Raw genomic sequence first — 27,721 nt, forward strand, 5'->3', positions numbered from 1 at the left:
AATCCCAGTCTATGTTAGGCAGAGCCCCTCGCTGACTCTCTTCAAGAGAAATCTTGACGAGTGGATAGGAAATCGTAAATTTACCCCTGGGATCACTTCAGTGGCCCTACTAGACAGAGGCCCAGGAAACTAATTTAAAAGGGAGGTGAAAGCCAACACATTCTGGCTAGGCTTATAAATGCCCTTGGGCAGATAGCCTATTACCTACCTATGAACCTATGAACTTGTGTGCCTTTCTGTGAGCTCATGGATTTGACAAATCTCTATGGCTTTGCTTAATGTTAACTCACTGTCACAAAGCAAAATCTTTCTCACTGCAGCACTATTAACACCACACACAAGCCTGTCCTTTATTAACTCATCTTTCAAGTCACCAAATCTGCAGGTTTTGGCCTTATTTCTCAAGTCAGTGATATAAGCTGTAAAGTTTCACCTGGCTTTTGGTCTCTTGTATAAAATAAGTGCCTCTCTAATGTAATATTTGTCTGGGGGTTGCACATTTCTCTAAATTTACATTTTAAGCACTCATGGTCCTCCCTTGATTCAGACAGTACCAAAATATGATGGCTTTACCCCTCTCCTGCATATACTTCTGGTGCATACACAGATGAATGATCTCTTTTGATGACTTCTGACCCAGCTAAATCATGCAAAATGAATGCCTTCATACATGTATCTTTGTCTGAAAAAGCTGCTTGTATGAAAATATTGCATTCCTGCTCAAATACTCTCCAATTCTCTGCTATATTATAATGAAACAAGTGGACCTGGTCTGCAAAAATGCTTCTGTCATATAAACACACAGTAGTGAAGGTTTTTGGAATTATGTATGAACATACACACAAATATATATGCCAGAACTTTATGCTAGTACTTGTAATTATGCCCAAGAGCACAACAAATTATTTGAAATAACTGCACTTTGCCAAATAAGTCTCCATAGCACAAGAACACTCTGAAATCACTGTACTTTGTGAAACCACTCCTTATCAGTGGAAGAAATACTTTGAAATTACTGTACTTTGCAAATAAACTATACATAGCAGAAAAAGCTCAGAGTAAGAAGTACTTCAAGATATATGCACTTTGCAAATAAACAGTACACAGCACAAGAACTCTTCAACATGGCTGTACTTTTGTGAAATAACTCTGTATAGTGTAAGAAACACTTTGAAATGGCGAAATTCTGCAAATAAATACACACAGCACAAGAAACTTTTTGAAATGGCTGTATTTTGATTGCACTTTGCAATATAACTGTACTTTGCACACAGCAAACTCCTTGAACTAATTGCACAGTAATAAAGTACACACTCTCTGCAAACACTGCACACTCTGAGATACTTCGAACAACTTTACTTATACTTTGAATGGCTTCAGTCAATGTAAAATAGTAGTTTGAGCCCAAACACGGTCTTTTATTACTAAAATACATGCAGTTGCCTTGCTCTTTAAGCTTAATTTGCCCTTTTTATTGTACTTGTTATGCCCTTTTAATCTCTTATGCTCAATATACTTTTCTTGTGCCTGTTTTACTTTAAACATGCTTGGTATGCAAACCAAAGGTAATTTTGAGCCCCATATGAATATCTCTGCTAGTTTTAGCAAAAATTATAGTTTCATTTTGTTTAATTAATAATGTGTTTTGTGCCTTTCGTTTGCTTAATAATACATTTCTGTGCTAATTGTTTGATTGGCTATCTAAAGATACAAAACAAATTATGCACCAAAGGGACAAACTATGGAAGCTTTACCAAAACAATAAACTGCCCAATACCTTGCTCCAATATAAACAGCTCCGTAACCTTGCAAAACAGCTAATAACCAAGGACAAAAAATCCTACTATATCAAGCTCCAGTCCAATAACAATAAAAACCCCAAGCAATTCTGGAAATCAATAAACTCACTTCTCAGTCCAGGAACCAAGAATAACCCCTGTCCTGACCCAAGCAAATCTGACCTTGAACTAGGGCTAGGCTCTGAATTTAATTCATTTTTCATAGAAACTATTTCTGACCTGACCTAGACTTTTCCCAACAATAACCCACCTGCCCCTCACTCTTCCCCATCTAACTCCCCTAATAATCCTCCCCTAATGTTCAAGCTCATACCTGTCTCGACTAACTTTATAAAAAGACTTTTGTCCAAACTTAAACCTTGCTCTAATGCTGCTGACGATATTCCCTCCTCCTGTGCTGCTGAAGGTATAGCTCTCCCAATCAGCATCATAATTAACAGAGCTATAAAGGAATCATACGTCCCCAAACTCTGGTGCTCAGCTTATATTCTTCCTCTTCATAAAGGAGGCAAAAACACCAGCATCTCAAACTTCCGCCCTATTGCTCTGCTCTCACCAATCTCCATAATCCTAGAAAAATGCATCCATCTTCAACTTATGCCTTTCTTGACCCAAAACAATCTTCTTATACCTACCCAACATGGCTTCCGCCCAGGCCATAGAACTATAACCGCTCTACTCTCTTTTCTTGAAACTGTCAATCAAGCCCGAGATTCAGAACACTTGGTTTCTACTGTTTTGTTCAATCTGTCTAAAGCCTTCGATACTGTTTCCCACAAACGCCTTCTCTATCACCTCTCAAACCCTCATTTCTCACCAAACACTTTATCCTGGTTCTCTAGTTACCTGTCAGACAGATCGTAGGCTGTTAAATGGAAGAACTCCACCTCTTCCTTCTTACCTACCCCAACAGGTGTACCGCAGGGATCCATCCTTGGGCGTATGCTCTTTAATATCTTCATCAATAACTTTCACACTGCTATTCCTAATGCCAAAATCATTCAATACACAGATGATTCAACCTTAGTCTGCTCTGCCTCAAACTTCTCTGAATTGCTGACTAAAACCCAGACTGCTTTCTCAACAACTGAAAACTGGCTATCAGTTTAGAGGAAAATGGCCTAAGAGAAGAGTTGTTTGATTTAATAGAGATGGACAGACATATTAAGATCAGTGAAAGAAACAGATTACAGAAAGTCAATAAACCAAAAAAAGTTAGAAGTTTGATAAAACAAATAAACACAGTAATTAGGACTGTCCACTGAAATTCATGGGATATAACAGAAGTAAATTAGGATATATTACTGTGCAGCTAAATTAATAACAAATAAAGTCTTGCCACAAAAATACAGGGTAGTAAGGGAAAAGAAGGGGAGAAACTGAATGCCATCATGGAAGTATTGAATACAGAAAACTATAAAGCAATTAAGACAAGAAGTGTCACTGTTGGAAGAGTATAGAAGAGGGAATAGATCAACAGAACAGATCAACAAAAACACACAGTATCAGAACAGATCAGGATCTATCGTACACTATCACAAATAATAAATTAAAAATATCAGTACAGGCAGAAAAACTTAGAAGATATGCAGATAAATATAAAGGAAAAGTGCAAAATAAGCAATTTATTGATGACCCAACAAAGTTTTATAGAGAATTAGAAAACAAGGCAAAAGGAATCAAAATACCACCAAACAAAAATAAATAGATATGTTTTGGATAAATATTTATGAAGACCCTGTGGAACATAACAATGATGATAAATGGATAAAAGAAGTAAAAGAAAGAATAAGAAGTTGAAATGTATAGGATATGCAATGGGATGAAGTAATGGCCAGAGAGATTGAAACAAAGTTAAGAAAAGCTCCTAAGCGGAAAACCCCAGGTCCAGATGCAGTACCTAACTTCTGGTTAAAAATATTAACATCTTTGCATGAAGACTTAGTCATGAGTAAGAACTATTTATATGCACACCCTGAACAGACACTAGCCTGGCTAACAACAGGAAAAACAATACTCCTACTTAAGAGCGAACCTGCAAGTTATCTTAAAAATTATAGACCAATAACTTGTCTTCCAAAGACATATAAACTATATACTGTAATTGATGCTGACAGAGTTTATAGTCATTTAGAAGAAAACTCAATCATGGCAATAGAACAAAAAGGTAATAAAAGAAAGTCATATGGAACAAAGAGATCATTTGATGTTAAATAAAGTCATAATGGAGAACTGTAAAAAGGACAAGAATCTAAGTATGTCATAGACAGACATAAAAAAAACATTTGACAGCATCCTACATTCAAGATACAAGACTACTTAAGAATGTATAAGATGCACCCTACACTGATTGATTACCTTACAGTGACCATGGACAATGACAAACCACTCTGCAGTTAAGCCATGATAAAGGAGAAATTATTATTCCAGGGATAAACATTCAGAGGAGGAATATTCCAGGGTGACTCTGTCACTACTGCTCTTTTGTCTTGCCCTTAACCCATTAACCTGTCTACTTAACAGATTAGGTCATGGCTATAATTTGGCTGCCAGAAAACAGATGATTTAAAACTGTATACTTTGTCAGATGAGGAACTGAAAGCATAACTGCAAGTGGTCAAAACTTTTTCAGATGATATAACAAGGTCATTTGGTCTTGATAAATGTGCAAAAGCAACTTTTAAAGCAGGAAAGCTGCAGCACCAAGAAAACATCAGTTTGGGACAGGAATGTGATATAAAAGAACTTGAGCAAGAAGAAGTGCATACATATTTGGGAATTAATGAAGGATCAACAATAAAATATGAACAGATGTTAATAAAACTCAGTAAGGAATATTTTAGAAGGCTTAAGTTAATACTAAAAACAGCACTGACATCAAGGAGCAAAGTCCAAGCTATAAAACAATTTGCTCTTCCCGTCCTAACTTACAGTTTTGGAGTGACTGACTGGCCCCAAAAGGTGTTGGATAGTTTGGACAGGAAGACAAGAAGGATGCTTCATGCTCATCCAATAATTTATAAAAATCAGTGCATACCAAGACTATATTTTCCCTGTTCTGAAGGAGGTATGAGCCTCCTCAAAATTAATTATATGTATAGATCTGCGATAGTGGCACTGCATACATATCTGCTGACCTCACAAGACCCAAATGTAGTGAAAATTTTAAAATATGAGGAGAACAAGTCTAAGATGACTTCCCTGCTTAGTTTAGCAGAAGCATATCGGGGTCAAGCGGGAATGGAAATCAAACCAGAAGTAGATAAAAATCAAATAACAACTGAATGTGCCAAAAAAACAAAACAAAAAAAGAATATAAGATGAAGGATCAGATGAGAAGGGAAGACGTGGAAAATGCATAAATATGGTTATCTCTCAACCTCCTGGAGCAAGAAATCTGGAGAAAGCCATCAATAATTAGGGGACAAAGGCACAAAAGTAGGGACATTCTTTAAATATTGCTTTCACAAACTTAGAAAATTGATAGAACAACGGGTTTTGCATTAGCATGAATTTTCTGAAGGGTATGAAATCTGAAACTCAAATGATTGTCATTTTCTGACTTTAACCCTCAATGTCTTTTCCAGTGATTTGCCAGAAAACCACAATTTTGAGACATGGACCAAAAATATGAAGCAAAAAATCTGGACATTCTGCAAAAATCTGTACAGTTGTGAGGTATGATGCAAGTATAGGAAACTCTTGGAACAACCTCACATTGATCAGGACTGTACACAGGAATGGCTAAGGAGAGATGAATTTAAATTAAAAGACAAAAGGTTAATATTGGTGGCCCAAGATAGTGGCGTACATACAAATTGGTTTACAAAGTCCATTGAACATGTGGGAGAAACAGATAAATTTAGGTTTTGTAAAACAGAATTGGAAACAGTTGCACATCTTGTTGCTGGTTATGATATACTAATGGCAGAAGGATTGTATACTGAAAGGCATAATAATGTAGCAAGATCATTGCACTGGGGATTGTGCAAACCTTATAATACTGAAGTAGTTAAAAAACACTGGAAACATAAGCCACAAAGCATCATAGAAAATGATGGAGTATATATCACATGGAATTATCCATTACCAGAAGTTCAAAAAATAGATGCACGAAAACCATATATAGTTGTCCAAATCCACTGCCAATCATGAGAGGACCAGAGTTCCACTGTGGCGAACCCTAACCAGGAAAAGCCGAAAGTCTTTTTTAGTAGTCCATGAAAAGAAGACAAAAATGGCACTGACTGTTGAAATTGCTACACCTAGTGACTACAGTGTCTTATGTACAGAGAGACACAAAGTCATAAAGTACTAGGATATGTAGGCAGAAATGAGAACAATATGGAAGAAAGATGCCCAAACAGTTCCAGTAGTAGTAGGAGCAACAGGTCTTATAAAAAAGAATTCACAATCATCCTTAGATATATTAATGATACATGTAACCATGTATGAACTGCAGAAGGAGTCATTACTGGGCACATTGCGGGTGGTGCACTAACATCAAAGACTGAAATAATACTAATTTCATGAACTTTAATTATACCTTGACTTAGGAATGGGGTCCATTCCCATCATGGGATTAGAAACTCAAAAGACTTGTCGAAATTAAAAAACCCAAAAAACTAAATGTCAGTCCCTGTGTAAATCATTGGATAGCAAATTGTCTCACAAATAGAACCCAGGAAGTTAGGGTGAAAAGTGATAACTGCTCCAAAAGACCTGCCACTAGTGGTGCCATCATAAATACCCCAGAGGACAGCATGATCCTCCAAGAGGGCCTTTCGCAAACAAATAACTGGTATCAAAACCATGGTCTGAAACTATGACTCCCCCCATCTGGGAACTATCAAATTGACAACACACCACTCAAAATTGATCTTGTCGCTTGGGATCTCTGTACTTATGTCAACAATGAATTTTCCATTGATCACCATGTGCTCACTGTTGTAAGACAGTCCTTTTTCATGGCATACGTTATATTTAAAGGTATTACATCCAGATCCAGGGATGTAGTTGTTCCTCTGTACATGGCATTTATTAGGCTGATCACTGAGTATAATACCTCTTTCAGTATTTACCTGCCCAAATACTTGTCACAACTGGAATAACCTCAGTGCTTTCTCACTAAAAAACATAAATGGTCTAAATTGTCAAAACTATGCAGACCATCTCAAAGCCTTGTCTCTCTTCTTAGTATCATACAAGCTACTGAGAGATGACCTCAGACCATACCTTCCAACTATACCAAATTACTCAGTCTTTATTGAGTTTTAGGGTCCAAATAATTGGGTGCCATGATTCTTGAATGGCACCCCTGCATTTCAGATTTTTCCCATCTTTTTTTCCCTTGTTTTCTAAATTGATGTCATCAATGTGTGCAATGAAGTCAGCTCCATTGGGGCTACCAGCCTGCTGGAATTGAGTGGGAAGTCCTGTGGGTACTGCAGAGGGGGAAGTCCTGTGGGTACTGCAGAGTGGAAAGGATTCTGGCTGCACTTACAAGCTGCAGGGATTTCAGATAACATGTCAGAATTGAGTGGGAAGTCCTGTGGGTACTGCAGAGCAGAAAGGATTCTGGCTGCACTTACAAGCTGCAGGAATTTTAGATAACATGTCTGAATTGAGTGGGAAGTCCTGTGGGTACTGCAGAGGGGAAGTCCTGTAGATACTGCAGAGTGGAAAGGATTCTGACTGCACTTACAAGCTGCAGGGATTTCAGATAACATTTTATATTTTGACTGGCTGTATTTATTCTGGCACTCAGAAGGAAGCTTATTATTTAAGGTGTGTGTGTGTGTGTGTGTGTGTGTGTGTGTGTGTGTGTGTGTGTGTGTGTGTGTGTGTGTGTGTGTGTGTGTGTGTGTGTGTGTGTGTGTGTGTGTGTGAAAATGCCCCCAGTTTAACAGGGTTTATATTATATGAATGAAAGTGCATATAACTGAACGCTCTAATGAGTGGAAATCCCAGAAATTGAGATGCGTGCTGTGGGATCGCTGTACAGTGAAGATTGGAGTATTTGGTCTTTCCTCACTGTAGTGCAATCTCGGAGTTGGAATATATATTTAGCGGGGGGGAGTGGGAGGCACAGCCCCCCAGAATATCATTTTCAATTTCCAGGATTTTCGCTCATTAGAGCGTTCAATTATATGAACTTTCATTCAGATAATATAGACCCATTTAATACACCTGGTGGCTAGAGGTACTCAGGCTCAAACCCTGTACCTTGGGTACAATGTAAAAAGAGCCTAAAGTTTCAGACTTCATATTCTTCAGAAAATAAATGGTAATACAAAACCTTTTATTCTAGCAATTTTCTAAGTTTATAAGATCAGTATTTGAAATTTGACCCTATTTGGGGGCTGTATTCCCCTATTCTTGGCTTTGTCCAGGTTTTTTGTGTTAATTTAATACACCTGGTGGCTAAAGATACTCAGGCTCAAACCCTGTACCTTGTCCCTAGCCACCACCACTTCCAAATTTATACCTCATAGTTTTAATCTGTTCCTCATAAAATCTGGGTTTTTCAGGATTAAGTTTATAAGATCAGTATTTGAAATATGACCCTATTTTGGGGCTGAATTCCCCCATTATTGGCTTTGTCCATGTTTTTTGTGCTAAGACATTGAGAACTATGGTGAGAAGTGAGAAATTAATTCACTAAATGATAGCCATTTAAGTTTCAGTCTTCCTATATTTCAGGAAACTGCTGATTTGAATTAGTGGTGTGTTGCTCTGACTGTAGTGCACATGGTCCTGGGTTTAGGTATTGGCAGTAAAATGCATGGTGGTAACACAACATTTTATTCAAGCAACTTTCCAAAATTATACAAGCAATGTTTAAAATGTGTCCCTGGTTTTTGGCCTTTTGCCCCCCCCCCCCAAAAAAAAAAAAAACCTGAAATTGAAAATATGTGTGAGAAGATGCATGTGGGTTACACTACTGTCATTCTATATATATATATATATATATATATATATATATATATATATATATATATATATATATAGTGCATAGATGTGGAAATAGACTTTTATGATGGAAATGTTCTGAAATGGACAGTTTTGTCATTATTAGTTCATGCATTTTGTTACATTGCCTAGTGGAAAAATGTTCAAACAATAAATGTTAAATGTGCTCTGTCTAACAAGTGTGCTGTATTATACAAGGTATATCATTTAGTAGTCAGGAAGGTGTATCAAAGAACACATGTATGTTTCTTGTTTTGTGTACAAGGGTCCAATGATTTGAAAACAGCCCAAAGGTAATCTTTATCCACCACTGGCCAGATGCATTTTCTTTGACTGCAGTGTGGGTTTCAATGCTGTTTGAATGAATGTGAGTTTCAAGGGCAGAGAAGTTTTAATGTCAAGTCTATTTTCATTGTGAGACAGTATTGCTTTGTTTAGCAGATGTCTATTAGTGTTTGTGCATTGTGCTATAAAATGTAAAAATAAAATCCAAATAATCATTGTAGAAGTAAAGCAGTATGCACACAGTGTTTATGGTAAATGGGGCGAAGTAGCCAGGTAATGGGACATTGGAATGGCTGCAGGGGGACTCTGGTGTCATATTTTGGTTGTCTGTTCTTCAGTTTGCATTTGAAAGTTCATATCCCACAATCCCATTGGAGTGGGTGGGGTTACATAATTGTGTATGCAAACTGTATGTTAATCAGCATACAGATTTGTACCTATTTTTCATGGGCCTTGCCCAGATTTGTGATGTTTCCAGGTTGAGAGGTATGCCTCAGCCTTGCATATAGAGCTTCACCAGACCCTATCCTGTTAGACCTACAACACATTTGGAAGTCCAATGGTATCATAAACACCCACTCAAGGGATCTCATTCTCTTTTACAAAAATAAGTAGAACATGTTGGACAGATAGATTTGTATCACAGACAATAACACGTCTATGGAGCTGTCTTCCACTCCACATAAAGTAAAATACTTGTCTTATTCTGTCCAAATGTAATTTGGATGAATGGGTGGGTGACCACAAATTCATTCTCAGTTTAGCATCCCTGTCCCTCATGTTTAAGGGAGATGCACATTTCCCAATGTATTCTTGTTTGGCCTATCTGTGGGTCATATGTATACAAAATATAATGTCTAAAAGCTACCATGGGAATGTAAGGCTAGATTTCTTAAGATCATCAGAGACAAGTACCCTAATAAGTATCTATGAACTCATTTGTCATCTAGGAACTACAAGACACCAAAGTGTATGAGAGGCTACATGCAAATTACAAGCCAGTACATGCACCAGCATTGTTTCTACTATCTTATGGTAGAATATGATATGAAGCAGTTACACAAGTCCCAACATTTCAATGCAGCCATCATAAAGTTACAGTAGGCCTATGTCATATCTCATAAAAATGCAATGCATAAAAGTGCAGTATGGAGGCTAACAGGATGATTCTTTGCGTGATCCTTTGCTGATGCCACAAAGCCATTCTAAAGATGGAAATATAGACCAAACTTGCTTAAGGAAAATCCACTTCTGGGCTGACCTGGCAGGCCTTGCATTTAACTAACTCCCCTTCATCTGGTAAAGTTTGACCTTGACCACCTGCTTTGTCTTGGTAGATAGCAAGGGAACAGGGGAGGTACACCTCATCAATCACCTTTGTGTGTATCCTAGAGTATAAGCACAACCAAAACCCTGATTGAGTACTTGGAACTTACCTAAAAATAGGCTTGCATTTGGGGAGCATACTCTGAAATGCTCCTGATCAATGCTTTCTAGTTTTGCTCAGGACTGGGAACCTTCTAAGACATCGTTCTTGGTCTGGCAAGGTACAGTGTCTCTGGCAGAGGACAGTCCATTAGACCCACCCATACCAGGGTAGGAGGTTCTGGCCATACATATTTATCACTTGATTTATATGTGGTGGGACATCTCCCTTTCATTGCAAGAGCATACCCTTAGACAATATGGACAGGTGAACGTCTGATTACTGATGCTAGGTCCCTTAGCCTCTGATACTTTCCCCATCAGTTGCTCAACCCCATGTGTGGCCAAGAACTGACTTGCCCACCTCAGAACTGAGTTTAAGAGAGGTTTTTTCCTTACTTTAGGAATGAGATTCAAAGATCTTTATCTCTGAGATAGATAAACAGAGAATTCTGTATCCCTGCAGCTCCTTCGTGATGGCATTTCCTTTGGAGAAGCAGTCAAACTCATGTGGTTCTGTATGAACTGGACTGGCTTGTGGCCCTTTATCTTCCAACAGAAATATTTAAATGCATATACTGAGAAGAAGGAGTAGGATCTTTGTGTCATCTCTCTTCTAGAACTATCGCACAAAGATGCAATTTTTGCAGCCTAGAAGTATCAAAGTGCCAAGCCATTTGTTCTCAGAAATGCAGTTGATTTCTACAAGCCTCCCAGCTGAGTGGAGTGAAACACTTTCTTAACATTCTAGTGCTGATTCCTTTATGATCTCTTTGGTCTAGCTTAGGTCCCAGAAACTACAGCATCTCCTATCTTACAAACAGATTATGAGTCTAAGTCCTTGAACAGGGTTGGCAAGAGAATGATCTCCTCTACAAATTAAGGTTTAGGTTCCTCATAGGTTCATAGGTGTGTACTAGGCTAATGGCCCTGGAGCCTTTACAAGCCTAGCCCATAGAAGTGCCCTGGCATTGTGCCACCCGACGTTAGTTCCTAGTGCCTCTATCAAATAGAGCCACTGGAGTGATCCCCGGGGTGAACTTTCTATTTCCCATCCACTCATCAAGATTTCTCTTGAAGAGGGCCAGTGTCTGCTTGATATGTATGGGAAGTCTATTCCAGAGAATGGGCAGTCTCTGGGTTATGAACCTGTCCCTCCAGCATGTTCTGTTGATTGTGGTAATGAGGTTGAGGTCTCTGGAGCATGTAGTGTGGAGGGATGGGGATTCTTTAGATGGAGCATTTCTAAGTCAAGCAGAGATCGCCTCTTAGTAGACAATATGAGACAGAGAATAGCTGGAGTTTTTTAAGTCTCTCCATTTAGGACATATGTTTAAGGCCTAGGATCCTCTTTGTGAGGTACTTTTGTGGCCTTTCCAGCTGTTGCATGTGTCTAGTGAGTAAAATGCCAAATGGGGCATTATACTCGATGACTGGCCTAATGAGGGAAGAGTAGAGAGAGATGATGACCTCTTTCTTCCTGGATGCAAAACCCTTGGTAATGAGATGTGCCGCATAGAAGGGCTTTTCTGACCACAGTAGCAATGTGGTGGTCGAAGGAGAGGTTGCTGTCAACCTGTGTCCCCAGATCTCTTAATATACCTTCAGTGTTCAGTGGGCTCCCATCGATGTGGTAATTAGTGAGAACTGAGTTTTTCCCAAAGGGGATGACAAAGCATTTTTTGGCATTAAGCTTAAGGCCATGGTTTCGACATTAATAATGGCTCCCAGCTTGCAGTTGTCTGTGAACTTGGTCAGCCAGAGTCCCTCCATGCTGTCCTGGACTTCTGAGATGTAGATGCCAAACAGGAGAGGACCCAGGACCAATCCCTGTGGGACTCCACTTGTGATTGGTTGGCAGTCTGACTTGGAGTCCAATATTTTCACACTGTGGGTTCTGTCTGTGAGCCAGTTTGCAACCCACCTAGTGGTATAGGGGTTGATGCCTAGTTTGGTGAGTTTATCAATAATTCCTGAGTAAGGAATGTTATCAAAGGCCTTGGCCAGATCAAGGTAGGCTGTATGAACTGCCTTGCCCTCATCCACAGCTCTGGTGGCTAACTCAAAGAAGTTAACCAGGTTGAGCAGGCATGATCTGCCTTTCACAAAACCAAATTGTGTGGGAACTAGAGTTTAGAGATTCCCTGTATCCTTGTTAATTAGGTCCATGACGATGAGCTCAATAGTCTTACATATCAGACTCGTCAAGCTAGTGGAGTGAAAATTCCCAGGGTCTGTTGTTGCTCCCCTTTATGGAGAGGGATTACTGTAGCAGTGCACCATTCGGTAAGGACAAGACCTGAGGTGAGGCTATGATTGAAAAGGGCACACAGATATGGTGCCAGTTCACTTTGTAGTTCATGTAGAATACATCCAGGGATATTGTTGGGTCCCGTGGAAGCTGTATTCTTGGCCTTGGCCAATGCAGCTTTAACATGTGCTGCAGTAATGCTGGGTATCTGGCATTCCTCTGGTATTGTGATTGGTCCTTTAGGGGGGAGAGAGGGGTAAAGTTGGCACTGAATCTGTTGGCCAGTATGTTGGCAATATCTGTTGGCTCAGTATAGGAGGTACCATTGTGCAGTAACTCAGAGCAAACCTGGGTATTGCCATGAAGATTCTTGATATAACTATATAAGGCTTTGTGGTTGTTTTTAGTGTCTGCTGCAATTCTGTCTTCATAGCTGGCTTTAGAGGTTTTGATGATGGATCTCAACCTTTTGTTGAGGCTAATAAGGGAGTTTTTCCAGTCTTGGGACTTCACCATTTTCTGCAACAGTTTCTTCCTTATGTTGTAGAGTTTATTAATGGCAGGGGACCAACAGATTGGCTTCCAATTTTTGGAGGAGAGTGTCTTGGTTCTGTTGGGTATTGCTAGTTTCATGCATTTATGTACGAGTTTGTACAGTCCACTGGTGTATGATTTGGTAGTCATGCATCTAGTTTCCATTGACATGGGTGCCATGAAGTTAGCCACCTCTGTTTTTAGGAGCCCAAAGTCAGCGTTGGAGAAGTTTTTCATGGTGGTTACTTTTGTGGGGGGTATGGGTGAGATGTGGATTTCCATGGTGATTAATTTGTGGTCAGATCTAATCAGAGAGGAATTGACTATTGATGTAGAAGAACGGTTGCCCATGTTTGTAATAACCAAGTCAAGGATGTTGCTTCCTCTAGTGGGGGTAAGAATGAGCTGGTCCAGGTCATTGGAATTGATGAATTCCAGGAAGCGTTGGGCCAGTGTATTCATGCATGAGTAGTTTTCCCAGTTGATGGAGGGGTACTTGAAGTCATCTAGTATGAGAGTGTTGAGTTGGACCCTAATAGTTTCCAGGGTGCTTAGGAACATGGAGTGAGAGTCTTGGGACATGGTTGAGGACCTATAGCAGGCTACGACCTGAATCACCCTCTTACCCAATGTTAATTGTACCTGAAGTATCTCAGATGTGTTATGCTGAGCTACTATTCTGGAGGTGTGTGTATCCTTTATGAATATGGAGACACCACCACCTTTGGAGCTTCGGTCCATGTTCTGGGGCTGAAAGATGTGGAATGAGTTATAGCCTGGTAGCGCAGGGGTGCTTTCTGCTGCTTTAAACCAGGTCTCCGCTAGAGCACAAATGACAATGTTCTCCATTTTGAGGAGTGCTTCGAGCAAGTGCATCTTGAGATTTAGACTTCTAGCATTGAGCAGCATGACTCTCAGATTGCATTTATTTATAGCTGTTATAGTGGTAATTTGGTCTTCCTTCTAGGCCTCTGGTACAACAGACAGTATACAGAAGACACTAAACAGCAACAGTCTGTCTTGAAAGAACAAGTGTTGCCTACCCAGAGTAAAGTCCTACCTCTCCAGGTTCTAATTATCTCTTAGTGAATTAGGTCTCCTCTGAACAGGGACTGGTAATACCCTTTCTCTGGCTTTCAAAGTGGGTTTCATTTCATATAGCCATATGCAATTTTGACTGTACTGATATTTTAGCTAAGACAAAAGGCTAAGTTACATGTCTTATTAGGTGATTGTCTCCTTCTCTAAAGATAAGCTTAGACTGCCCATTTTGGATGCTTGCACATGGGTAGAAGTCCTCTTTGAGCAGACCTTGCTGTAGGTCTGTTTGATAATCTCCAAAGAAGGAACAGACCTTTATTACCATGAAGGGTCTCTATGACTCACCCCTCCTCCTCACTTCTTCTATGATGAGTAATTTTCCATGCAGAAGAAGAAGAAGAAGACTCTTCCATGCAATCTGAGGATGTCTTACTAAACTTCATGTAGTTCTACTTTCTCCAGTTCTGATGTCCATGTCTGCCAGGAGGATGATCCTCAAGCTCACATGCTGGAATCCTAATGTTGTCCATAAGTGTCCATTTAAGTTGTTCAACAAGTTCATCCTGACAGTTATGAAAGGCCATTGAATTCTGGACTTGTTCATTGTGTCTATGTAAGAGCATTTTGGTCTTCCTGCAGAAAGATCTGACTCAGAGACCATGGCATCTCTGCTAAGCTCTTCATGCAGGCCTGATACTACTTCTCAGAAGTGGGTTTACTCAAACATATCTTACATTGGGTTCCAGACGGTGATACTAACAGTTATCATATCTCTGCTGCAACATGGCACCCGGATGTTGTCTAGCCATGATGGATTGCATCTACAACTTTAATATCAAGGGTCTGCACAGGACACTGCTTGGCTTTACTCTGGTAGGCAGCTCTTTCAAGACAGACTGTTGCTGTTCAGTGTCTTCTGTGTACTGTCTGTTGTAGCAGAGGCCTTGAAAGAAAAAGGTTTTCATTAATTCCCTCACCTGGATAACAGTCTTTTGTTGACAGCATTGTGGTACACTGTGGTAGTCTCCCTGACTAAGAGGCTTCTGTGGTTACAGGCCCTGGGATTCTTTATAAACTAGATAGCCTTTCTAAGTCAATGATAGATTGTCTTCAATGGAACAGAGCTGAAAACTCTTCATTGTCCATACTTCTTGCTCATGGAGAGGGTGCAGGAAGTCATTACTTTAGCAATCTGGATGAAGATATAAATGATATTTAAAGCTGAGACCCTTCAGCTCCATGGGTTTAATGGTATCCATGATCTCATGGTGTCATTCACATTTCTGGGATATGAGTGTTGTACTGGATTGCAAAAGGGTCAGGGCTGTAGAGTCATTACATATCTTCAAGTTTCAGATTTTATGTAGGGGCTGTAGAGTACTGGACATTCACCTGTTTCATTGCAGTCTTTCTTTTCCTTCAGCCAAACATGTTGCAGATCTTTACTAAAAATATTTTACAGTTAGTATAGAAGGGGCATGTTAGCTCTTTCATAGTTTACAGAGGGGGACTTCTCCAGGACTGTGGGTTTGTCATAAAACAGCTAGAGCTATGGTTGGTGCATTTTGTCTTGGAAGTCTTTGGTGGCAGAATTGGCACACCCTCTTCTGATCTGTCCAACAGTCAATCAGTTCATTACATGGTACCTAAATAAGTCGGTGGGAAACTGTCATACATCTTTGCAGAGAAGATAAGGAAACCTGGCTTTGTACTATAGGAGAATACAGCACTCTTTTGCCCATTCATATGTTGGAAGAAGTTAATGTGCTGTGGACTCCTTGACTTAGTTATCTCCCAAAGCTGAAAATGAAGAAGCCTTGCCTGGTTTGAGTCTTCCTAGTGTGGGCCACACTGGAAATCATCCTGCTTATCACATGGACAGATGCAGACCTTCCCTTTTCTTCTACCTTCTACCTTCCTGCTACCCCCATGTGTCTGGATGGTCTTTCTTTTCACAGGCTGTTATTGGAAGTTCCCCATAAGTAAGACAAGTACATAGTTCTACACCTTGTTGATGTGATTTGTTTTGTTTTTTAGTCTTAGATTCAGCATGCTCACTGGATAGGGCAAATGTTTGGCTTTTGGGCTAATTGTGCTCTTCTTTTCTAAAGTTCTACATCATGACATGTGCTGCCAGGTAGAGCATCTGACAGTCATGCTCCCCAATACTACACACCTAGGGCATCTGCCCACTTTGCCCCACTCTAACCATGCCTCTGATGTGTTGCCATGATGAGCACACTCAGCTAATACAGGAGCTGGGCAGAAGAATAGCAAGACTGAAGGTGGAGTGAGAGTAGTAGGAGGGGATATCCCTACTGTATGCCCACTGAGGAACTGCCTAAGATCAGAGAAATGGTGACTAGGTAATTGTTACTTCTCATAGTGGGTTCAGGAAGGTGAAGTTCCTTCTGCTAACACCTGTGCTGACTTCTGAAAAAACATTTCTTTGGAGTTTAAATTTCATGGCTGAAAAGTAGTCATGAGTATCATGTCTTTGTAGAAATCTTTATGTTTTATTTCATTAAAGGCAAAAGCATTCTGGGTGTTCAGGGTACAGTAAATGAAAAGTCCTTTCTTAAGGGTGCTGAATGTAGCATCTGCTTGTAAGTGTTCAATTTATTTGATCAATATTTCTCAGGAATATTATTTGTTTAAAAGATTACCTCATTTTTACTCTATTTACTTGTCATGGACAGAGTTATGCAGCAGTATAAAATATGAAAATTTGCTTTCAGTTTTCTTGTATACATTTCCTTCAGATGTTATTTACCAGATTTTAAATATTTATTCTGAGTATATTTTAACAGTCTGAGCATTTGAGATGTTTAATGATAAGGAACATTTGTTCATGTAACCAGGCCCTGGGATTCATAAACAACAAGATGCAGTAGACAAAATAGTGTGATTAACAGGGAAGCGTCGGATTGGGAAAATTCAGAAACAACTTTGCTAGGCCACAAAATACCATGGCCAGCATACTATGAGAATGAAAAGTAAACAATATGGCAGCATGATTCAAGAATGTATACATTTAGTATGAGATGTAACTGCTGGAGTTGTTGTTCTTGTGACACCCAACCACTGAACCAGTAATCAAGGAGCCTCGGACTTCGCCACTGGTGCCAGTGGGGGACGTACACTTTGAGAATGACAAGTTACATACACTATGACCAGATGCAGCTCTCTGCATCAAGTGCAATTCCCTTAAGAGCACAGAAACAACAGTCAGTCCAGGGATGGTTTCTCCTTCTTTCTGCAAATCCCTAATAAGACTCCCCACTGGCACAGCTATAGATTTGAGTCCTTAGCCAGAGTTCCACGCCAAGTCCTCCAACACACTCTCTGTCCTACCAATGCTTCATGTCCCTGCCTAAGTAGCTTTCACACACACTCTTAGAGATTTGTTTTACACACACACACACACACACACACACACACACACACACACACACACACACACACACACACACACACACACCTGGGAAAGGCTGGCACAGGTTTACTAGCTAAGCCCCCTTCTGCCAAAACTAAAAGGTAGTTATCACTGCCACCATAACCCCTTATCAGCTACTTTAAGGTCCTTAACAAAGGATGTCCAATCTTACTGTGTAATGTTACTATTAATTCAAATGGTAGTTTGAACAAGAGCAAGCCTGTTACCCGTGGCCCACAGTGTCACCAAATAAATATGCAAGTACTCTCAGCACTTAAATAGCTCTACAAAGATCAATCACAATTAAAGGTTTAAATATATTTAATAATAAATAATAAAAGAACAAGAAAATACTCAGTATATAATTACAGTAACATCAGAGTTCAAAATCACAGAAAATATTTCAAATAACATTGTGGGACAGTCTCAAAAAAATCTAAATTAAGTGTTGCTGTATTCCTGACTATATCTAAGAGAATTATACTGTTCCCTAGTCTTACTTACTCAGAGCAAGGCAAATGTAGTGAATGGATCTTGTTGTTGCCACGTCCAAGACAGAATACAGAATACTGACTCTGTTTAAGAGACTTCCTAAATTAATATCTCAAATATTACTGCTGGGATAGCTTGCAGAATGAAATAATTTCTTGTCATCTGACTCCTACTTCCCAGACTCAAAGCAACCATTGATGGCAGCTGGTAGCATTTAGCATCTACCTGTGAAAATACATAGACATGGACTTTTCCTCAGATCTTTGGCAAATGGTGGAAGTCATAAAACAATAAAACACTTCCAAGACAATACAGAAAACTTCTCAGCACATTGTGTCTCCTTGCTGCCATAAAGTCATTTAATTTCAGCTATTTTTCTAAAGTTAACCTCCTGTATTCCAGTTTCTACTGTTAAAATATACATTTGAACAGGTACAATAGTGCATGTACATTTTTGTTCTTTTCCAGTACGTCATGCTGTAGTTACATTTCAAGCACTTTGCAAAATCCTTTTTCAACACATGTCTGTACAAACAAGTTTGATATACACATGACATACAGTTCTAATACAGTTGCAACACAAACATCTTATATGAATCATTTTGATATTCACAGATGACATATAATTATTTACAACATTTCAGATAGCTGTGCTAGCAGTATCTCATTTTGTTAAACTTCTAAATAAATCATGTTAATACTCACAAGTGACATATCATTATTTACAAAATCCAGCTAGCTGTGCTTGCAGTACCTCCTTTGTCACATTTCTTCCCCCCTCAAAGACTCAAGCTAGTTTTTCATGTAATACTTGAGAAATGTTGCTTGTGAGGGATGAGCCTATCTGGCAATAGATTACCCCTTTCCCTATCTTGAGATCCCAGCTTTCCTTGCATTGCTGACCCCATTACAGTGCTGTACTGTTGTATATTATGCCTGCAGCCCTAGGCTCCATCACAGTAATTTGGGATTTTGCTGGCTGGCTCTCTGTAGTCATAGATCTCTCAGACTCCTCCTGCCTTATACTGCTAATACCTAGCACCAGGACCTCCTTATCATGGTAAGGTTTCATCATGTTAACATGGTAAAATTTGTGTCCCTACCTCCTGTCTAGCAGTTCTACCATTTAGTTAACAGCACTGACCTTCCTTAGCACTTTGAAGGGTCACTTCCAAGATGCCTGCAATTTGTTGTGTCTGACAGGAATGAGAACCATAACCTGCTGTCCTACAGCATACTCTCTAGCTTGAGCATTCCTGTCATACCAGACCTTTTTCTCCTGTTGGGCTTCTTCCAGGTTCTCCGGGTCAAGCCCATGCATTCCCTGAGCCTTGTCCTGTGGTTTAGGACATATGGCACAACAGACTCCTTGTGGGATTCACAGTCACCCTCCCACTCATCACGAATCACATTTAGATGTCCCCTCACACTATGCCCATTCAATAACTCAAAGGGTGAAAAACCTGTGGATTCTTGGGCACCTCTCTTTATGCAAACAACAAATGGGGCAAATATTTGTCCCACTCCCTCTTAAACTGGTCTTCAAATGCCCATAGCATGGGTTGTCTTTAGCTGCTTCACCCCCCCCAACACTCCCACAGACAAGTCAGCAAGTCTGGTGTGAAATTGGCACCTCTGTCAGTCAGTATTTCTTTTGGGAAACCTATCCTGCTGAAAATCTCTAACAAAGCATTTGCCACCTTTTCTGCCTTGATGAAGGACACAGCCACCCCTCAGAGTATCTGGTAGCATAATCTACTACCACTAGGGTATACTTCTTCCCTGTGGAACTTGGGGTACTCAGAGTCCCCACAATAACCATTGCTACCCTCTGAAATGGCCCCTCAGTCACAGGCAAAGGCATCAAAAGAGCTTTGACCTTGTCGCTGCCTTTCCTACTTTTTAGCATTGCTCTCAGGTCCTGCATTACCCTGTTACATCCCTGGAAATCCCAGGCTAATAGAACTTCGGCATAATGCGTCTGTTGGTACACTTTATCCCAATATGACCTGCAAAGGGAATGTCATAGACTATGGCTAGAAGTGCCAGATGGTAGGCTCTGGGCACTACCAACTGCTGTATTCTCTCACTCTCTAGCCCTCCCTCTGGGGTCCACTCTCTTTACACTAACCTTTTGTCCCAGTATGCATATTCCCCTTTTCCTTAAGAATCAGGTGCCTCTCTGGCTACCTCCCTCAAGCCCTGTAATGTAGGGTCTGAGAGCTGAGCTTGTCTCAACTCTCGCTTTGTAACCCTACCCAGCTCCCCCTTCCGCAGGAAGTCTGATGTTCTCTGACAGCGGTGCCTCACTGTCATCCTGGGTATTACAACTACTACTCACCTCTGCCCTTGCAGTCACTCTGTCCAAGGAAACATCAGTACCCAAAAGCAGCTGTGGTTCACCTTCAGTCCCACAGCTACAGGGTAGCTCCTTCCCCGAAGTAGTCACCTCACCAGTCCTAGCTTCAAGTGTGTGGTCTGTCTGGGTCACCCCATGCTACCAGACCCACATGCTTGTTTCCAAGCCTGAATGCATGTAACTGCATGCACACAAGGTACTGCATTATCAAAATAATTCCCTATCAGGACATCTGCATGGATATCCTCAAATACACCTACTTGCTTCCTTTTCCACCCTCCCAGTATAGGTGAATCCTAGCCAAAGGTATTTGGAATGAGATCCCTCCTAAAGCTCTGACGGGAGTTGACTGCCCAAGCAGGTAGTGCTCCTCTTTAACCATTGCAGGCTTCACAATGGTTAGGTCAGAGGATGTGTCTCTCTTAGCAGTGGCCTGTTTTCCATCTACTGAGACAGGATATAACCTCTTGTAGTAGTTTGGTACCCTTGTTGTCTCCAGACAACTTACTGCTGGCATTCTGTCATGCCCACTGACTGGCTCTCCCACCTTTTCTCTCCCACCTTGCCTCCATGGACATCTATATGCTACATGGCCCCACTGGTTGCATTTACAACATTTAATCCTTGGTCCTGGCCATGTATCTGAACTAGTGTCTTCCCCTGATAGTGGAGGACTCTGTTGTGGTGGTTTAGGCTGCCCACCATGGGTTCTCTTACACCCATGGGCAGCACTGGGTACCCGTTTCCTGTGCAATGATGACCTGCTTGCTAGGTATAGGTCTCCCTTTTCCCCAACTCATCTGCGGTATTAAATTCTCTATCTGCTAACCAGATTTTCACGTCCTCAGGCAAAATACTAAGGGCTTGTTCCCTCACCAAAAGTCTGCCAGCCCTTCAAAACTGGTGACCTGACACCCACTCACCTATCTATGAAAATAAGTTCTTAGTTCAGCAATATATTCACACACACTTTCATCTGCCTTGTGTCTATGCTCACGAAACTTTTTTTTCCTTTGAGATTCAGTAGTTAACTTAAAACACTCTAATAAACAATTTTTAACAGTATTAGAATTATCCATACCATGGAGTAAGAGGGGCAGGAGCCATACCCAGAGCCCTTGGAAAACATTATACTGTTTACATACCCTTTCAAACATATGAATAAAGCTATAAAAATTGTCACCCTCTGTAAATTGTGGAAGAAATTTACTGACCTTTATTGCTTCTGGGGTTCAGTTACTCCCTTCCCCATTACCTCCATGATCCTGGTGAAGAGTCAGCATTTCCTTTTCATGTTGCTTCTGCCTATCATTTTCATTGCCTTCCACACATCTCAGCCTCTCTGCTGCTTCTAATTCCATTTATTTCTCCTGCCACCATCTCTCTGTTGATGCTAGTTCCAAACGTTTGTCCTCCAGTTCAAGTCTCTTTAACTCCAGATGGATTTTTAAGCCCTCTGTGGAAAGGTTGAACTGCCCATTTTCTGAGACTTGTACATCCCAAAGGCCAGTCTGGTTGTCCTCCTGGTTGCTAGTCTGTGATGCAGCTGTGGTTAAGGCTGCAATAATTTCTGCTTTAGTCAGGTTGGCATGCTCCAGTCCTTTGGCTTGGCACATCTCAGCCAACTGGTTCCTTGTCAGCTTGCCATACTCCTCTGCTGACATCCTTGCCTGCTCTCCCTGACTTTCTAGGCTAACAAAAAATAAATTATTGTTTTGATTTATTTTCATTTGTAGTCCTGTTATATATTAGCTTAATTTTGAAGCTTATATCCAGTTAGACTAGCCCGGTCAACAAATGTAAAATAAAATAAATAAATAAATAAATAAAACTATTGTGATATGAAACTCTGAATGTTCAGTGTGTGGCTGCTTCGGAGTACAAACACCTTCCTTGGTGACCACTGTTTACAGGCTAGAGGTATTCAATATCCATACCACTGAATCCCAATATGTGATGTGGTGATTGCACCACTGCCAACCAATAAATGTGATGCCCCACCCCTGAACCAGCAATCAAGGATCCTCAATCTTCACCACTGGCACCAGTGGGAGTCATACATTGAGAGGATGACAAGTTGCTCACACAGTATTACCAAATGCAGCTCTCTGCATTAAGTGTAATTTTCCTTAAGAGCACATGGAGACCACAGTCAGTCTGGGGCTGGTTTCTCCCTCTTTCTCCAGATCCCCAATATGACTCCCCACTGGTACAGCTATAGAATTGAGTCCTTAGCCAGGGTTCCAAGCCAAGTCATCCAACACTCTCTCTGTCCAACCAGTGCTTTGTGTCCCTGCCCAAGTAGCTCACACACACACACACACACACACACACACACACACACACACACATGCACACACACACACACACACACACACACACACACACACACTTGGAGATTTGTTTTACACACTCACACACCTGGGAAAGCTGGCAAAGGTTTACTTGCTATGCCCCCTTCCAGCCAAAATATAAGGTAGTTATCACTGCCACCAGAATCCCTTATCAGCTACTTTATGGCCTTTAACAAAGAGTGTCCAATTTCATTGTGCAATATTACTATTAATACAAATGATAGGTTGACCAAGAGCAAGGCTGCTAGGAGTGACTCACAGTGTCACCAAATAAATATGCAAGTACTCTCAGAACTTAAATAGCTATACAAAGATCAACCATAAAAAGGTTTACATATATTTAATAATGAATAATAAAAGAACAAGAAAATATTCAGTATATAATTACAGTGACATCAGAGTTCAAAATCACAGGGAATATTTAAAACAACATTGCAGGACAGTCTTAAATAAAGAAAAACATCTAAATTAAGTGTCGCTATATTCCTGACTATATCTAAGAGAATTATACTGTTCCCTAGACTTATTTACTCAGAGCAAGGCAAATGTGGTGAATGGATCTTGGTGTTACCAGGTCCAAGACAGAATACAGAATGCTGACTCTCTCTAAGAGACTTCTTAAATTAATATCTTATATATTACTGCTGGGATAGCTTGCAGAATGACATCATTTCTTGTCATCTGACTCCTCGATCCCAGACTCAAAACAACCATTGATGGCAGCTGATAGCATTTAGTATCTACCTGTGAAAATACATAGACAATGGCTTTTCCTCAGATCTTTGGCAAATGGTGGAAGTCTAAAACAATAAAACACTTCCAAGACAATACAGAAAACATCTTAGCACAGACATTGTGTCTCCTTGCTGCCATACAGTAATTTAATTTCAGCTATTTTTCTAAAGTTAACCTCCTGTATTCCAGTTTCTACTGTTAAAATATGCATTTGAACAGTTACAATAGTGCATATACATTTGCAAAAACCTTTTTCACCACGCCTGTACAAACAAGTTTGATTTAAACATGGCATACAGTTCTAATACAGTTGTAACACAAACATCTTATATAAATCATGTTGATATTCACAAATGACATATAATTATTTACAAAATTTCCAGATAGCTGTGCTGGCAGTATCTCCCTTTGTCACATTTCTATATAAATCATGTTAATACTCACAAATGGCATATAATATTTTACAAAATTCCATCTAGCTGTGCTGGCAGTACCTCTTTTGTCACAGTTCTCATTAAAATTCTGGCATTCTGAGAGACAGCAAAAACACATTAAAAGTATCTGCTACTTTGCCAGATATGTAGATGTGGAAGGCTGTTCTTGCAGGTGGTAGCTATGACATTGCATCTCATCACCTGCAATGAAAACAAGCCATCCATCTGTGCCTAATATTCCATGCCCTCCATGACACAGAAGTAGTGGGCCCCTATTGTGTGAACACAGGCATCGTGCAGGAGTTGGTTGAGAAGTGTCACCCTTGTATGTATGTCCATGGGATGCATGGAGTATCTACCCCTTTGGACACCAAGGTATATGTAGCTTTGAGAATTGTGGCTGTGGAGACCTTCGAGCAACCAATGGGGACACCGAGTATATCCCAGGCATCTGCCTCAAAAATATTACTCTATTTTCTCAGTGCTATGCTACTGCATGTGGAGCATATGTGGTTCCCATGCACCAGAGAGGAGAGGAGAGGAGCGGAGAGAAACAACACCATGCCAGTATTTTTAGAAACAGCCCATCCTATTAAGGTATTTAGCTTAGGGAGAATGGTGTGTCAACTGTAAGGGATTCCAACCCAACAACTGTCAGGTAGTCTGCAGTGCTTAGGGCACAATATGCTACTCAGTCTGTGCCCCCAGTTCCAAAATTTGACTCACATCTGTCTTATATCACTGATTTGTATAGGGTGATCTTCCATAGGGCCATCTTGTTGGTGATGGTGGATATGCCATGGAGCTATGGCTAATGACACCAATAAGAAACCCGCAGATCATGGCAGAGAATATATAAAACATGATCTTGTCATAAATCATAGTTTCATAGTTTCATAGTATAGTACTAGGCTATCTGCCCTGGGGCATTTGTAAGCCTAGCCATAGTGATGTGGCTTTTGCCACCCCATGAAATGGTACAAAAATGTACAGAATAAATCTAGAATACTGTGCCTCTGTCTAGTAGTGACACAATGAAGGTCCCCTTATATAATAGAATTAGTTTACTGTGCCCCTGTCTAGCAGTGACACAGATGTGACCCCTGGGGTAAACTTTTGATCTCCCATCCACTCATCAAGATTTCTCTTGAAGAGAGTCAGTGAGGGGCTCTGCCTAATACGAACTGGGATCCTGTTCCAAAGCATGGGAAGCCTCTGGGTTATGAATCTATCCCTCCAGCATGTCCTATTCATACTTGTGCCGAGGTTTAAGTCTTTAGCTCTCGTGGTCCTGATGGATTTGGATTTTTTGAGGTGGAGCATGTCCATCAAATCCTGATTGGACATGGCCTTGTACATCAGGCAGAGATCACCTCTGAGCAGACGGTATGCTACTGAATAGAGCTGAAGTTTCTTTAGTCTGGTGGAATAAGACATATGTTGAAGACCCTTGATCCTTTTGGTGAGGTACTTTTGTGGTCTCTCCAGCTGTTGCAAGTGCCGGGTGAGGTACATACCAAATGGGGCATTGTACTCAATCATGGGTCTGATGAGGGAGGAATATAGGGGTACAATGACATCCTTGGATCTGGATGTGAATCCCTTCATGATGAGGTGTGCAAGGTAGAATGTTTTTCTAACCACTTTGGCAATGTGGGTGCCAAATGAGAGGTCGCTGTCTACTTGGGTCCCTAGGTGTCTGATTACTTTTTCCGTACTCAGTGGGTTTCTGTCTATGTGATAATTTGTGGGTACTTTGTTTTTTCCAAAAGGGATGACTATACATTTTTTGGCATTTAGTTTAAGGCCGTGACTACGGCACCAGTTGTCCGTTTCAGTGAGGCCTTTTTGTAGGATGTGTGTGTCTGCTGGTGTATCGACTATGGCGCCTAGTTTGCAGTCATCTGCGAACTTTGTCAGCCACAGCCCTCCCATGTTTGCTTTAACATCTGAGAAATAAATGCCGAACAAGAGGGGTCCCAGGACAGATCCCTGTGGGACACCACTTGTGACTGGCTTTGAGTCTGACATTGCTCCAGCAATTTTAACTTTATGGGTTCTGTCCTTTAGCCAGTTTGCAACCCATCTAGTGACATAAGGGTTTACTTTTAAGCTGTTTAGCTTATCTATGATGCCTGAGTGGGGTATTGTGTCGAAGGCCTTAGCCAAGTCCAGGTATGCTGTATGGACTGCTTTGCCCTCATCAATGGCTCTAGTGACTGTTTCAAAAAAGTCAACCAGGTTTAAAAGGCAGGATCTGCCCTTCACAAAGTCGAACTGGGTGGGGTCAAGTGTCTGTAGGTCCCCTATGTCTCTGTTTATGAGTTCCATAATGATTTTTTCCATAGCTTTGCATACCAGGCTAGTTAAGCTTATGGGGCGGTAGTTTCCAGGGTCTGTAGAGGCACCCCCCTTGTGGAGTGGGACCACTGTTGCTGTACGCCAGTGTACAGGTACATATCCCGAAGTAAGGCTAAGGTTAAATAGCATTTTTATGTGTGGGTTTAGCTCCTCTTGAGTTCACGTAACACGCACCCGGGATACCATCAGGTCCCATTGATGCTGTGTTTTTGCTTTGTTTAGGGTGGTTCTCACTTGGACATCTGAGATGACAGGGAGATTACATTCAGCTGGGATAAGTATGTCTTCTTTTGGGGGTGAAGGAGGCGAGAAATTTGCACTGAACCTGTCAGCCAGAATGCTAGCAATATCTGTGGGTTCAGTGTATTTTTTGTTGTTGTGAACCAACTCTGAGCATATCTGAGGGTTTCCGCCCAGGTTTCTAACATAGCTGAAGAAGGCTTTGTGGTTATCTTTAGTGTCCTTAGCGATTTTTCTCTCAAAGTTTGCCTTGGATGTTTTTATGAGAGAACGTAGTTTTCTGCTAATGTTGATCAGAGACGTCTTTCCTTCGTGGGATTTCACTCTGACATGCAGTAGCTTCCTTCTTTTGTTATACAATTTGTTTATGGCTGAGGTCCACCAGACAGGACGCTTACATTTGGTGGGGAGGGACTTGGATTTGTTTGGGATTGCATGATCCATGCATTCTTGGATATGTCCATAGAAAGCATTTGTGAAGGATTCGGCATTGCAGGATGTGGTATCCACTGGTACAGTGGGCTTAAAGGATATCATCTCCGTCTTAAGAAGAGTGAAGTCTGCTTTTGAGAAGCTTTTCACTGTGGTCTTTTGTGCTGGGGGTGGAAGTGGGATATGTATATCCAGGGTGATTAGTTTGTGGTCAGATCTCACTAGTGAGGGGTATACTTCCGGTGTGGAGCATTTTGTCCCCATGTTTGTGATGATCAGGTCTAGTATATTATCTCCCTTAGTGGGAGAGGTGACTAGTTGTTCCAGTGCATTTGAATTTATGAATTCCAGGAACCTTTGGGCTAGGGTATTAGGGCTAGAATAATGTACCCAATCTATGTTTGGGTAGTTGAAGTCTCCCAGTATGATGGTATTTTGTGATACATTCATATCCTCCAATGTCTTCAGGAAGGCTGAGTGGGGTTCTTGAGATTGGGAGGGTGGTCTGTAACATGCTACCAGTTGTATAGCAGTTTTGCCTATGGTTAGTTGCATCTGTATGGTCTCTGAT

Source organism: Protopterus annectens, chromosome 1.part1 (assembly GCF_019279795.1).
Source record: "Protopterus annectens isolate FY-2018-M chromosome 1.part1, PAN1.0, whole genome shotgun sequence".
NCBI classification, from domain to species: domain Eukaryota; kingdom Metazoa; phylum Chordata; order Ceratodontiformes; family Protopteridae; genus Protopterus; species Protopterus annectens.